Source organism: Bombyx mandarina, chromosome 20, assembly GCF_030267445.1.
Source record: "Bombyx mandarina strain Sakado chromosome 20, ASM3026744v2".
Lineage (NCBI taxonomy): Eukaryota > Metazoa > Arthropoda > Insecta > Lepidoptera > Bombycidae > Bombyx > Bombyx mandarina.
Window position 1 is genome coordinate 7,074,289 of NC_143226.1, and position 12,918 is coordinate 7,087,206.

Below are 12,918 nucleotides of genomic sequence, written 5' to 3' on the forward strand. Positions count from 1 at the left end.
TCAGTGGTTTTTACACAATTAGCCATTTTGTTGGTTATAGCAACTACAACTTCTTTTATACAAACAAATGTAATTACTGCGAAACAATTCACAAAACATAGCTTAATATTCAAAATACATATTTTAGTGATTTTACATGACTCACATTTAATTTACTGTACATGAATTACTTTTAAGCAATATTAACTAACATTGTTATTATCCAGCCTAATAATAGATGGCGCCAACAACATCATTGCATAACAATTACAATACTTAATTAAATTATTAGTACTGTTAATTATAATATAAATTATTATTAATATTTATGCTTTATTCATATTTAATCATTTATACAGTCATTTGTGTTTTTAAACAATAATATAAACATTAAACATATTCTGAACATTTTCACATCAAAACAGTGTCTGCTAATTATTAAATATGGTAGATTAACAGTTTTGTTGCTAATAATTAATAAATATTAACATATAATAAACTAAACTATATATTATTATGTTAATTATTGCCAACAGTGGCGTTTGCGCCCATACGGCCATACTGATTCCAGCGCGTCCCTTGCGCTGTTTTAGCATTTCACATAACAGTAAACAAGGCATATTCCCTACTGGGATCTACCCAACACACAAGGCACTATTCACCCTTACGAGATCTAGCTAACACACAAGAGGATTACCCAACACACAAAGCATCACCCATACGGGTCTAGTTAACTCGCAAGCCATCACCCTTACGGGATCTAGCCAACTTACCAGGTATCACCCTTACGGGATCTAGCCAACACACTCGGCATCACCCATTCGGGATCTAGCCAACTCACAAGGCATCACCCACTTGGGATCTAGCCAACTCACAAGGCATCACCCACTTGGGATCTAGCCAACCCACAAGGCATCACCCTCTCGGGATCTAGCCAACCCACAAGGCATCACCCATTCGGGATCTAGCCAACTCATAAGGCATCACCCATTCGGGATCTAGCCAACTCATAAGGCATCACCCATGCGGGATCTAGCCAACTCATAAGGCATCACCCATTCGGGATCTAGCCAACTCATAAGGCATCACCCATACGGGATCTAGCCAACACTCAAGGCATCACCCATACGAGATCTAGCCAACTCATAAGGCATCACCCATACGGGATCTAGCCAACAAGACCAGGATTAAGGATTCGCATGGTGGCCCGCCAGCGTTTTAGGAAGGATAATTGGATAGGAAAATAAAAGTAGCCACTTTAACAAATTATCAATCATTTTACAGCAGAACAAATCTCTCTGCCCATACGGTCAATTTTTCAGTTATCAGAATCCTCTGACATTAAGAGGATAGATTTACCTGTATCAAACCTTTACCATTACCAAACCTTTACCTTTACCTTTACCAAAACACATTGGATGGCAGAGACCGCTCGTCCATCCATTTCTCACCAGCTGATTCAACTTCCCCTAATACATCATTCAGCGGACCATTTCCAATTTGCTTTATTTTAATGGCAGGTAGGGAACATCATCCTCCTAATGCCTCTGCATTTTTTGTTTTATTTTTGTGCTGTAGCTTTTAATCAACTGTAATTCATATAGCTGCCTGTTAGAGCTTATTAAATTATATTTTACAAACATGTGACATTTATGACCCATCAATAGTTCAGCATGCCTGTTGACCATGCTCGTTCTCTTTGCAATAATGTGGTACTGAATTTCATACTGTTCACAAGTTTTTGAAACTCCTGAATTATCTTTTATCTTGGTGAACAGTGAAAAGTGACAGGGTTCCAATAATGTAACTAAGGTTTTAAAAACAGAAATCACATAGAGATCTGTGCCATACTTTTTCTTGACTAATAATAAAGCAGCACCCCCACTAGAAACCTAGGGTGCAGAGAGTTAATCACTCATCCAAAAATAAATAATTATGAAAGGAAAAGTAATAATATGGAGCTGCTGAACAGGGATGAGCTGTCTCTTATTATGGCATATTATTAAAAGTTTATTTTTATTTTTATTGTAATATGCTTAACTCCTCACAATAAACAGGAGACATACAGTATGTACAGCGTTGTACTATCCTATCCAAATTAATTATTTCAAATCCAACTTTTATCTGCCTGATCACCATCTATGAAACATGATTTGCAAAAGTTACATGATGATTGAATAATGACTCCAAACTTGAGCGTTCACTGGATAGAAACTTATAAAAATAGATAAGTTCTCCTCAAAGAGTGCAACACTGAGAAGTTATTTTTTAAAAGATTAAAACCTATTAGGAAGTCAGCAAGACTGTCAGTATTACCATATGATTATGATTACCATATGAAATTCTATAATAGTTCTAATATTTTTCTCCATTAAAAGTCACAATGCTTTGTTTTGAAATCAGTTGACCCCTTATGCTCAAAAACTTTACATGAAGTTGTTTAGCTTACTAAACTAGATCTGCAATGATTTAAGTCTTATTTGTGGTGATACGTTTGTCATCTTGACGGCGGTAACAAGTTGTCTCGAAATGACGCAAGTGACGCAGTAACCACATTTAAAACCTTAGTGTTACTAAAAGTGCCACGAAAACTGAAGGAATCATTATGTGATTGTGATAAAACTGAGTTATGTTTAGATTATTAACATTATATTTACAGAATATTTTCAATTTGACGCTTTCGGAACGTTTTTAGAATCGATATTATTTAGGAAGCGAAATACATACCACAGCGTATTTCTTAATAACTTGGATCGAATAAATTTAAGATAAATACCTGAAATCAGTATTTTTACCATCTCAGCGTCAGTAGCTTTTCCAAAACATCCACGGTCTAGAACTCATTTTAAATATCCACATCCTTACTGAATGCATGGATCAGTTCGTCCCTCACTTGCTCCAATGCGGTTCAATACAAAGACCAGATATCGGCTTATGTCTTGCTTGTTCTTTTGAACTCGATGTTCATGCGATGAAACAATTAGCTTCATGATAGTTTCCACATTTCCGCATCGGTCTTGATGTCACGCCCTCATCAGAGTTGAACGGCGGCAAATAAAAGTTATAATGCCACCGCAAGGGTACAGCATTTGCAGCTATCATCACTTTTCGCCTTTTTAATACAGGTTGAGAGACCCATCACTTGTTCAACAGTGGATTGCTTCATTCGGGGGCTTACGATTGATTTTGGGGCTGTGATCCCACTTCTGATGTCGGCGTTAAGCCACGATTTACACACATAAGTTCTTTTACAATGAAAATACAATACAATTCTATAAAACTTTAACATTACTTGTTTACAACAAAAAGCCACGCCTGAGTTATTCAGTGGTTTTTACACAATTAGCCATTTTGTTGGTTATAGCAACTACAACTTCTTTTATACAAACAAATGTAATTACTGCGAAACAATTCACAAAACATAGCTTAATATTCAAAATACATATTTTAGTGATTTTACATGACTCACATTTAATTTACTGTACATGAATTACTTTTAAGCAATATTAACTAACATTGTTATTATCCAGCCTAATAATAGATGGCGCCAACAACATCATTGCATAACAATTACAATACTTAATTAAATTATTAGTACTGTTAATTATAATATAAATTATTATTAATATTTATGCTTTATTCATATTTAATCATTTATACAGTCATTTGTGTTTTTAAACAATAATATAAACATTAAACATATTCTGAACATTTTCACATCAAAACAGTGTCTGCTAATTATTAAATATGGTAGATTAACAGTTTTGTTGCTAATAATTAATAAATATTAACATATAATAAACTAAACTATATATTATTATGTTAATTATTGCCAACAGTGGCGTTTGCGCCCATATATACATAAAACAGAATCACAGCTATGAATAATGAATGTTTAATTACAAATAATTAGGATTCCGATTTCGCTTTTGGTTCGCTCATTTTACGCGGGGCACCGTTTCTCAAAGTTGCACGCGTCTTTCTGAATACATTACAAACATTACATACAATACAAAAATGGGTGTTACGCGCTGGGACTGGGGATAAACAAAACTTTCACCAAAGTACAAATTAAAACTCTAATCAACACTTAGAAACACTTAAGGCGTACTTTACAATTCACTTCTTCCGCTTCGCTTCAGATGATCCGTTCGCTGTTTCGCTTCGAGTAGAACCGATTATTAAATCGACACGACAAGTCTATAATTATCGAGAACATTCCCGGTAGCACACGTCGTTTCAATATGTGTTTTTGATATTTGATAATAGATGGCGTTATACTTCTCTAACGTTCTCGATATTACTAGTTTATTTGTGATTCGTCTCTGCTATTTGATGACAGATGGCGTTACTCTTTTTTTTAATTCTTTACGAAAGATAAATGTATCCACATTGCATGTGTGTATCTCAATAATATATCTTATCGCCAACAAAAATTTGACAGTAAATAGTATTATTGTTTGAGTTTCCGAACGAATTTAGAAACATTATTCGGATTTAGATACAGATGGCTATGGCCTCATCAATAAGAAACGTTTTGTCGAATTGTCGCGCAAATTGTCTAGTTGAGACCAGCGCTAAGTGATTGGATTTTTATGAGTGTTATTTGAAATTGGTGGTTGCGTTCAATCGTGTTAGTTTTGTGATTAAATTTAGGAAGGGCGTTGTATTTTGTCCGAAAGAGACCTGGTCAATATCTTTGTCTGGCCAAATATACTATGCATTTAATATTATAAAGCTATATAACTTTGTAGAAAGAACAATTAATTTAATGGGGTTTTCACTATTCACTTTTTGTCCAAAGAATCATTTTTTGAGGTTTTCTTACAAGATCTGCTAATGCTATTGTTATATTGATGTTAAACTTTTTTATAAACCGCTTAAAACGCTTTGTTGTGAATTTAGCATTGATTTTTGTATTTTATAAAGTTTTTTATAACATCCTTTTTTTCAAAAATCCTTTAGCAATATTTGTAAATTATGTAAAAATAAGCAACACAAAAAGGTTTAATGTCATAAAAATGTGAAAATGTTTATTTACATTTTAAATTCTTAATTAAAAAAAATTAAATTACCTTGTATATAAAATATTATAACGAAGAAAGGAAATCCGGAATTATGCCGCAAAAATACTTTTTTGTAATCATATCTAAGAAATGCTAAAACCTCGGTAAATACCAGAGAAATACCATAATCAACTTTGAGAAGCTGTGTCCCGCTGTGCTTCGCAGATAAACAGGCTGATGAATTATTAATGTCGGAAAACATTTTAATATTTTTCATTTTTGCTCGTCACTTTTCGGGTTTGTAAATTTACAGTATTTTAATAACATCTAAGTCGCGTAGAGTCCGCGAGCATCTGCACATTATCACCCATTCTGGGCGTTTGGATAAAATGGTTGGTTGGGTTATAACTGGGTTGGGTTATAACCTCACTGGGTTATAGCTGACAAGAATGAGATACGGATGTTCCGTTATAACTACTGAACCATGACATCAGATTGACTTGAAACTTGGTATCCATGTAGAAAATACATGTACTTTATGGATATGCTAATACAGTCAAAATCTGTTATAACGACATCGAAGGGACTGCTCATATTCAGTCGTAAAAACCGATAGTCGTAACAACCGGTGATGTTTAATGTGTATCGTGCAAGTACAAACAAATCGATAGGGAATTATTGGAAAAATATATTTACATAATACGCGATTTTTCTTCAATATTAATTTGTTTTATTTTTCTTTGCGACATTTTGAAAGTTTCACGAATAACTCCACAAAGTTTTGGTGCGTCTTGTGTATAGATAAGTAATAAACTAACTGAAGAGATATGAAGAAGCGGTCTTTGACTCTACCGCATGCACGTGTTTTGTTTCTAAGAATTAGAAAAGACCCTACACTAAACGAAATCTTATTGTTTTCTTTCCTGATTTCAATAGCCATTGAAGACAAATGTGGATACCTATTCAAATTGTTTACAATACAGCTTAGCCGGTCGTTCTAACAGATCTAATTCTCCGAAATATTAGTTAAATGTGGTCGTTTTATGGGGTATGTCGTTATAAGCAATGTCGTATAAAGCAATGTTTTTAATAAGGCGGTCATATAGCATTCAGCCGGGACCTTTGTTTTAGGTTATTATAACCGGCATGTTGTTCTAAACGATGTCGCAGTAAACGGTTTTGACTGTATTTATATGAGTGTTGGACTCCCTAATAATAATGACAATAAATCATAATGTTAATTTTAAATGCCCAGCGAAGCGGGTGAGTACGGCTGGTTTAATATAAATTTTATTGCATCTACCACTGCTTACTCTGCACTGCCTTTGGTTAACTGGTAGAGAATGTCTTAGGCATTAGCTCCGTCAATGTAAATTTTACATGAAATGTAATAAATAAAATAAAAGATTACTGCCATGTTAGTTAACCTACCACGACTTTTCGATGACATATTGAGAAAAAGGGGATACCTCTGTGTGACTCCACTTTCTGCTTCTGCAATTAGGAACAGCACTCACAGAGTTCGAATATTTCCCAGCGCGACTCTTGCCGAGCGCCAAGTCAGGACATGATGCCTATACGAGTTTTACAGTCCTTTACTGGTGGTAGGACGTTTTGTGAGTCCGCACGGGTAGGTACCACCACCCTGCCTATTTCTGTCGTGAAGCAGTAATGCGTTTCGGTTTGAAGATTGTGCAGCCGTTGGAACTATACTGAGACCTTAGAACTTATATCTCGAAGTAGCTGGCGGCATTTGCGTTGTAGGTGTCTATGGGTTCCGGTAACCACTTAACAACAGATGGTCCGTGAGCTCGTCCAACCACCAAAGCAATAAAAAAAAGTTAAAAATGTCCGCCTTGCCAAGTGCTAACGCTCTGTTTCCGGATTCGTTCGGATTCGCTGCAGATTCTTCTCGAAGTAATCCGTCAGCACCTGCACTAGTGAGGGAAGGTATCAAGATACACATCGTTGCCTGAGTGGCATAATCTGGCGTCAACCATGTTTATCAGATCCCGCGGAGGAAATAATTGCTTACTGGTGGTAGGGCCTCTTGTGAGTCCGCACGGGTAGGTACCACCGCCCTGCCTATTTCTGCCGTGAAGCAATAACTATACTGTTACTGTTGTAACTATACTGACACCTTAGAACTTATAACTCAAGGTGAGTGGCGCATTTACGTTGTAGATGTCTATGAGCTCCAGTAACCACTTAACACCAGGTGGACTGTGAGTTCGTCCACCCATATAAGCAATATTTTTTTTTTTAAATAAGTATAAACAAACATCTTGTTTTGAAAGTCGCGATTAAATTTTCTTCCTTCTCCCGAACTGTTCTCCGCGTCTGTTGATAAAACATCCCGAAAGCTCTATGTAAAATGCAATTACACGCGCGATTCAGATAAACGAATCATAAATATGAAGGGGGCTTTAAAACTGCGCAGCGTCTAGGGTTATCAAGCTGTAGATTTTAATAGAAATTTAACTAATAAATTTGTCGTGAATAACGACTTTAGTAATATTAAGACATTGTTTTAATTATTATTTTAAATAATAGAATGTTGTTTTGATAAATATCACAAAAATGTAGGGTAGACGCCGTAACGCCAGAGTATAAAATGGCGGTACGTGGAGAGAGTCGTCTCAGTCAGTCCGTCTCAGTCACTCAGTCTGTCAGTCGGTCAGTTAAAATGAAACTGTCGGTTTACCCTGTCATTGTGAAAATTATTTGTTGAGAGTTTCAATAATTATTATTCAAGAGATTTTACTGGTGGTAGGACCAATTGTGAGTCCGCACGGGTAGGTATCACCACCATGGCTATTTCTGCCGTGAAACAGTAACGCGTTTCGGTTTGAAGGACGGAGCAGCCGTTGTAACTATACTGAGACCTTAGAACTTATATCTCAAGGTGGGTGGCGTATTTCCGTTGTGGATGCCTATGGGCTCCAGTAACTACTCCAGTAAACACACCAGTTTTTCACGTTTTTCTTAAACGACTATTGCCGATTTTTACCCAAATTAAAATTAAAATGTTTTCTTTTGTTGTCTGTGTAGGCAGATTAGCATACAGTCCACCTGATGGTGAGTGGTTAACGTCGCTCATGGACGTGAGCAATGCCAGGAGCAGAGTTAAGCCGCTGCCCATTGTTAAGTACCTACTCTCCACAAGCCTCGTTTGACGAAGTAATGTCATGGCGCTCGGGAAACACCGTGGAGGGGAGCTCATTCCAAAGCCGGATGGTACGTGGCAGAAAAGATCTCTGGAAACGCACTGTTGATGAACGCAATAGTTCCAGATAAATGCATTACGATATATATTTACTAATATATATATCTACAGTGGTTTTACGGATACTCCGTTATAACTACTGAATCATGCATCCGATTGTCTTGAAACTTGGTATCCATGTAGAAAATACATGTACTTAATGGCTAATATTTGTATGAGTGTTGGACTCCCTACACCAGTTGCGGGGGCGTTAATGATGAGAATCTTTGTGGGGGGTGAGAAATAATAATGTTAATTTTAAATGGCCAGGGAAGCGGACGGGTACAGCTAGTATTATATAAAACTGTGTATAAAATTTATAAACGAAAATTCACTAGAATTTACATAAGAAAGCAAATTTGTTGCTCAGTATTCACGTCATCAAAGGCATTCAAAATCTCGCTTGTATCTCAACGTAGGTAAGGGATTCACATTATCATGTCTATTATTGTAACCAATTAACGTCAGGCTGGCCGTAAACTTGAACTCGAGATCTAAATCCGAAACTTATACTCTGTGATGTGGTATTTAAAAGAGTACTTAATGGTAGGCGTGTCCCTGGCATTGCTTCTGCGATAACCACTTATCATCAAACGGGCCGTATTATCGTCTTTTATAGGGGCAATAGAAATGAGTTGCGTCAACCCTAGCCACGTGTGACAGGTGAGCTTACTGGGGTATGTATGGGAGAGAGTGGATCGTGTCGCAGGATATTATTATATTCCTGAAATACTTAATTTGCTTAGATATTAAACCGATCCAAGAAGGGTGGTTTAAGCAACCAAGCCATTAATTAATTTTAAGTTCCGTTCTTGTTAAATGGTTTTCTATGAATTTTTACAACCTAAAGTGATTTATAAACGGAAACAAAAAAAAACCAACAAAAACAAGCTCTATAAATTTAGTACCGTACAATAGCGCGCTTTCCGGAAAGCTATCGTAAATAACGAAGCCCCGAGCTTTTAATTTTAACTGGAAGCTCCTTTTGCAAAAGTTTTGTTTGCTCTATGAAAACAAACGATTTACAAGCTCACTTTCTAAAAATAATATTATTGAAAAATTATTGAGTTGGTTTCTCGCAGTTGAACCACGCGTGCCTCTCATGAGACGAATACCGCCACTGGCTTTGAGGTATGAGGTTGCAGTCTCAACTGAATCAATTGTTGCTCTATCTTCAGGTTCTATCTTTTTTCCACGGTGAAGGAATAACATCGTGTTATAAAAATTAAACCCGCAAAACTATAATTTGCGTAATTACTGGTGGTAGGACGTCTTGTGAGTCCGCGCGGGTTGGTACCACCACCCTGCCTATTTCTGCCGTGAAGCAGTAATGCGTTTCGGTTTGAAGGGTGGGGCAGCCGTTGTAACTATACTTGAGACCTTAGAACTTATATCTCAAGGTGGGTGGCGCATTTTACGTCGTAAATGTCTATGGGCTCCAGTAACCACTTAACACCAGGTGGGCTGTGAGCTCGTCCACTCATCTAGCAATAAAAAAAAATCTTCTACAGCGACAGGTATGCCTGTATTATGGTACCTAACCTTGCGGGAACGCATCATTTAAATAATCTAAAAGTTAAATAAGAACAGATATTACCATATCTCTTCTCCCATCTCTCCTCCCATCTATTTCCTCATTACAAAGGCTCGTGATTCCCCAACAAGAGATTAATTACTCTTTGATGATGCTCCTCCGTCTATGACTGTCCGTGGCGTCATGAGTATCATAGCTTCATCATATCTTGCTTCATGCATCTTGCATCAGATCTTGCATCATAGCTTGCTTGAGATTGGTAGTTGAGCGAACCATGGTGGAACCATCTAATTGGTCTTTTAGTTAGTTAGTTAGTTAGTTTTAGTCTTCTTCCATCAATCTTCCAAGCAACATTGTTAATGAAAAACATTGTATATTACTAGCGGTACCCGTCCGGTTCGCTGGGTATTTAAAATTAACATTATTATTTCTCACCCCCACAAAGAATCTCATCATGAACACCCCCGCATATGGTGTAGGGAGTCCAACATTCATATAAATATTAGCCTATCCATTAAGGGCATGTATTTTCTACATGGATACCAAGTTTCAAGTCAATCGGATGCATGGTTCAGTAGTTATAACGGAACATCTGTAAAAACTACTGTAGATTTATATATTAGTATAGATTAATACTATAAAAAACTTAACTATAAAAAAATAACAGAATATCAAAGTAGGCATGCAATTATGTATCATAAAGGTAGTTGCTCACGGGATTTTTAAACATGTTGAATTGAGTATAGAATTGCTTATTTTTGCATTTATCTTCCAAAAAAAGTATCATCTTCGTGTGGAATAAACTTACCTAAGCGCTATGGTATGTCCTTCTTCAAACGAGATTTGAGGGGTTTTCAATGTTTGGAAGCGGCATGGCTACGCCCTGATATTGCTGTTGCCCTTGAACAGAGGTGACTGGCTACTGTGGCCTTATATAAGATCTCATCCGCCGATCTAAGCCAACTTTTGTGAAGGCTTACTTCCCGAGCTTACACAATACGGACACAAACAAAAAAGAAAATAAGCACAGCTAGGGGATGATTGACTATAACAGAGAGCGACTAGCCTAAACCTCCCAAAATAGGGCTGTCACGCGATCATTTTAATTAAATATTATTTTTAATTTCAGTTTATTTTAACATGTTTTTATTTGCCTTTGTAATCTGAAGAGTTCACGGTCTACTTGACGATGGTCATCGTCGGTTGATACAGCCAAGCCGGTGTCTACTGTAAACACCTGCTAGTACATAAATGCGAAATATTAACCTTTAGGAATCGACCGACTAGAAAGTCGAGGTCTTTATATCCTGACAATGATCTCCCCCTACAAACTCAGAGCTCAAACTCGTGTCTCAAGGTGTGCAACTACGTTCCCGTCGATGTCCATGGGCTCCGGTAACCGCTCCACACAAGGAGGACTATGAGCACAATTGAACAATAAAACAAAAGATTCTTGACAACCCCGTCACCTTCGACCCGAGGTTGGAGGCGAAACAAATCAAACACAAAACGGGTCGTCTCTTCACAGGTGACGTAGGATGGCAATACTTTACCGGAAAAATACTATTTATAAATAAAAATGAAGAATTTATTGATTGTGCTCTACGACGGTTCAGGAAATAGTTCTGGTGTAGTACCATCAGAGTGGGATAGATGGCGCGCGAGTAACAATTCGTCCTCTCACATTAAAACTGTAGTATAATCTCAAAACTTACTAACTTTACAGGAGAGTGTTTTTAAAGGCTTAACATGTAATATTTTTAATATTAATCATCTTTGCAACATTTATTATTTATTTTTTACCAGTTACATTATCTGCCTTTAAAGTAAGATAAAATTATGTATTAATTTTGTTAGTAGCAGTCAAAATAGAGGTAAACAAAAAAAAATAAAGCCAAACTACGCTTTTTTGACAGTATTGGAACGAAGTTTTGGAACGAAGTTCCTTACGGCAGGCTTGGAGGGATAGGGATTTTGCTGCGCGACCGAACTGAAAAAAATGTGATAGTAAAACCGTAAGAAAAAATCCGTGGAAAAAAGTGCGTGGAATAAAACCGTTAAATGAGACGTGCGCAGGCGCGACAGTCGCATACACAAGCGAGTAGTGTATAATACCTTTCTCTTTCTCCCTCTTTCTTTTCGTTCTCTCATCCATTCTCTTTCTATTTTACGTAATTTATTATTTCCTAAAATACTGAATTTCCTAAATACTTTCCTATACTTAAATAAAAACTAATCAGCAAAATTTAAGAGAAAAATCAAGAAAACCTACATAAAATTGAGCACGATTTTTTTTTTGCAAATTGTGTCGATTCTACATTAGCCGAAGGAACTTCGTTCCTACCTGGTGTCCCACGACACCACATTTATAATTTTTATGAGAAAAATACTAGTGATAGCAAATGATTCCACATATTAACTCAATTTTGAATATTATTGGAAATTGCACACTTTTAATGCGAAAAGACGATTATTGGATCTGCTACTACTCTGGTGGATAGCGACTGTGATTTATTGAAGACTATTTTGCGACAGATTTCAACCTAGATTCCCCTTCAGAGTATCTTTGTGCAAGACGTGTGTGTGTTATGTGTGTACATGAAGTGTGATGGATCGGACCCGCTAAACCGATCTCTTTTTCTTTTTCCTACCTATTCTATATTAGTAACCTCGAGGGGTTATACTAGGTTCTCCGGGCGAGTAGGTGAGCTCGCGGGACTCAAACCTGACGACGTTGCTAACACTAACCCTAGCAAGAAGCAAGAACAGCGCTTCGCAGAATCTACCACCGGATCGGAAACGCGACCTACTGAGAAGATCCGGCGAGAAACTCAGTGGGCTGTGTCTGGGGTTTAACTTACTCGCCGAACCCTTCGCCGCAAGCGACGCGTTTGACGCGAATGATGACCGGTGCTTGAGATGCCTAAAAGCACCGTTAGTGGATCGGCAGGATCCGAAATGACGTGTTTAGGGCGACGTCGACTGCTTACCATTCGGACCACAGGATCGGGAATGGGGTACACTAATGTGTATTTAGATATTTATGATCTTAAGGGGGGGCTCTCGTAACCACTTAAAACCGCTGGCGTTCGAAAGTCTAATTCAAAAAGAACATATATTATAAGAGATATTGG

The 12,918-nt window shown here is 37.1% G+C and overlaps 1 protein-coding gene across 5 annotated transcripts in view; it reads left to right on the plus strand.

Moving 5' to 3' along the window:
- Hasp (Hig-anchoring scaffold protein) overlaps positions 1-12,918 on the plus strand; it is a 122,462-nt gene that overhangs the window by 44,667 nt on the left and 64,877 nt on the right. The window lies entirely within an intron of this gene.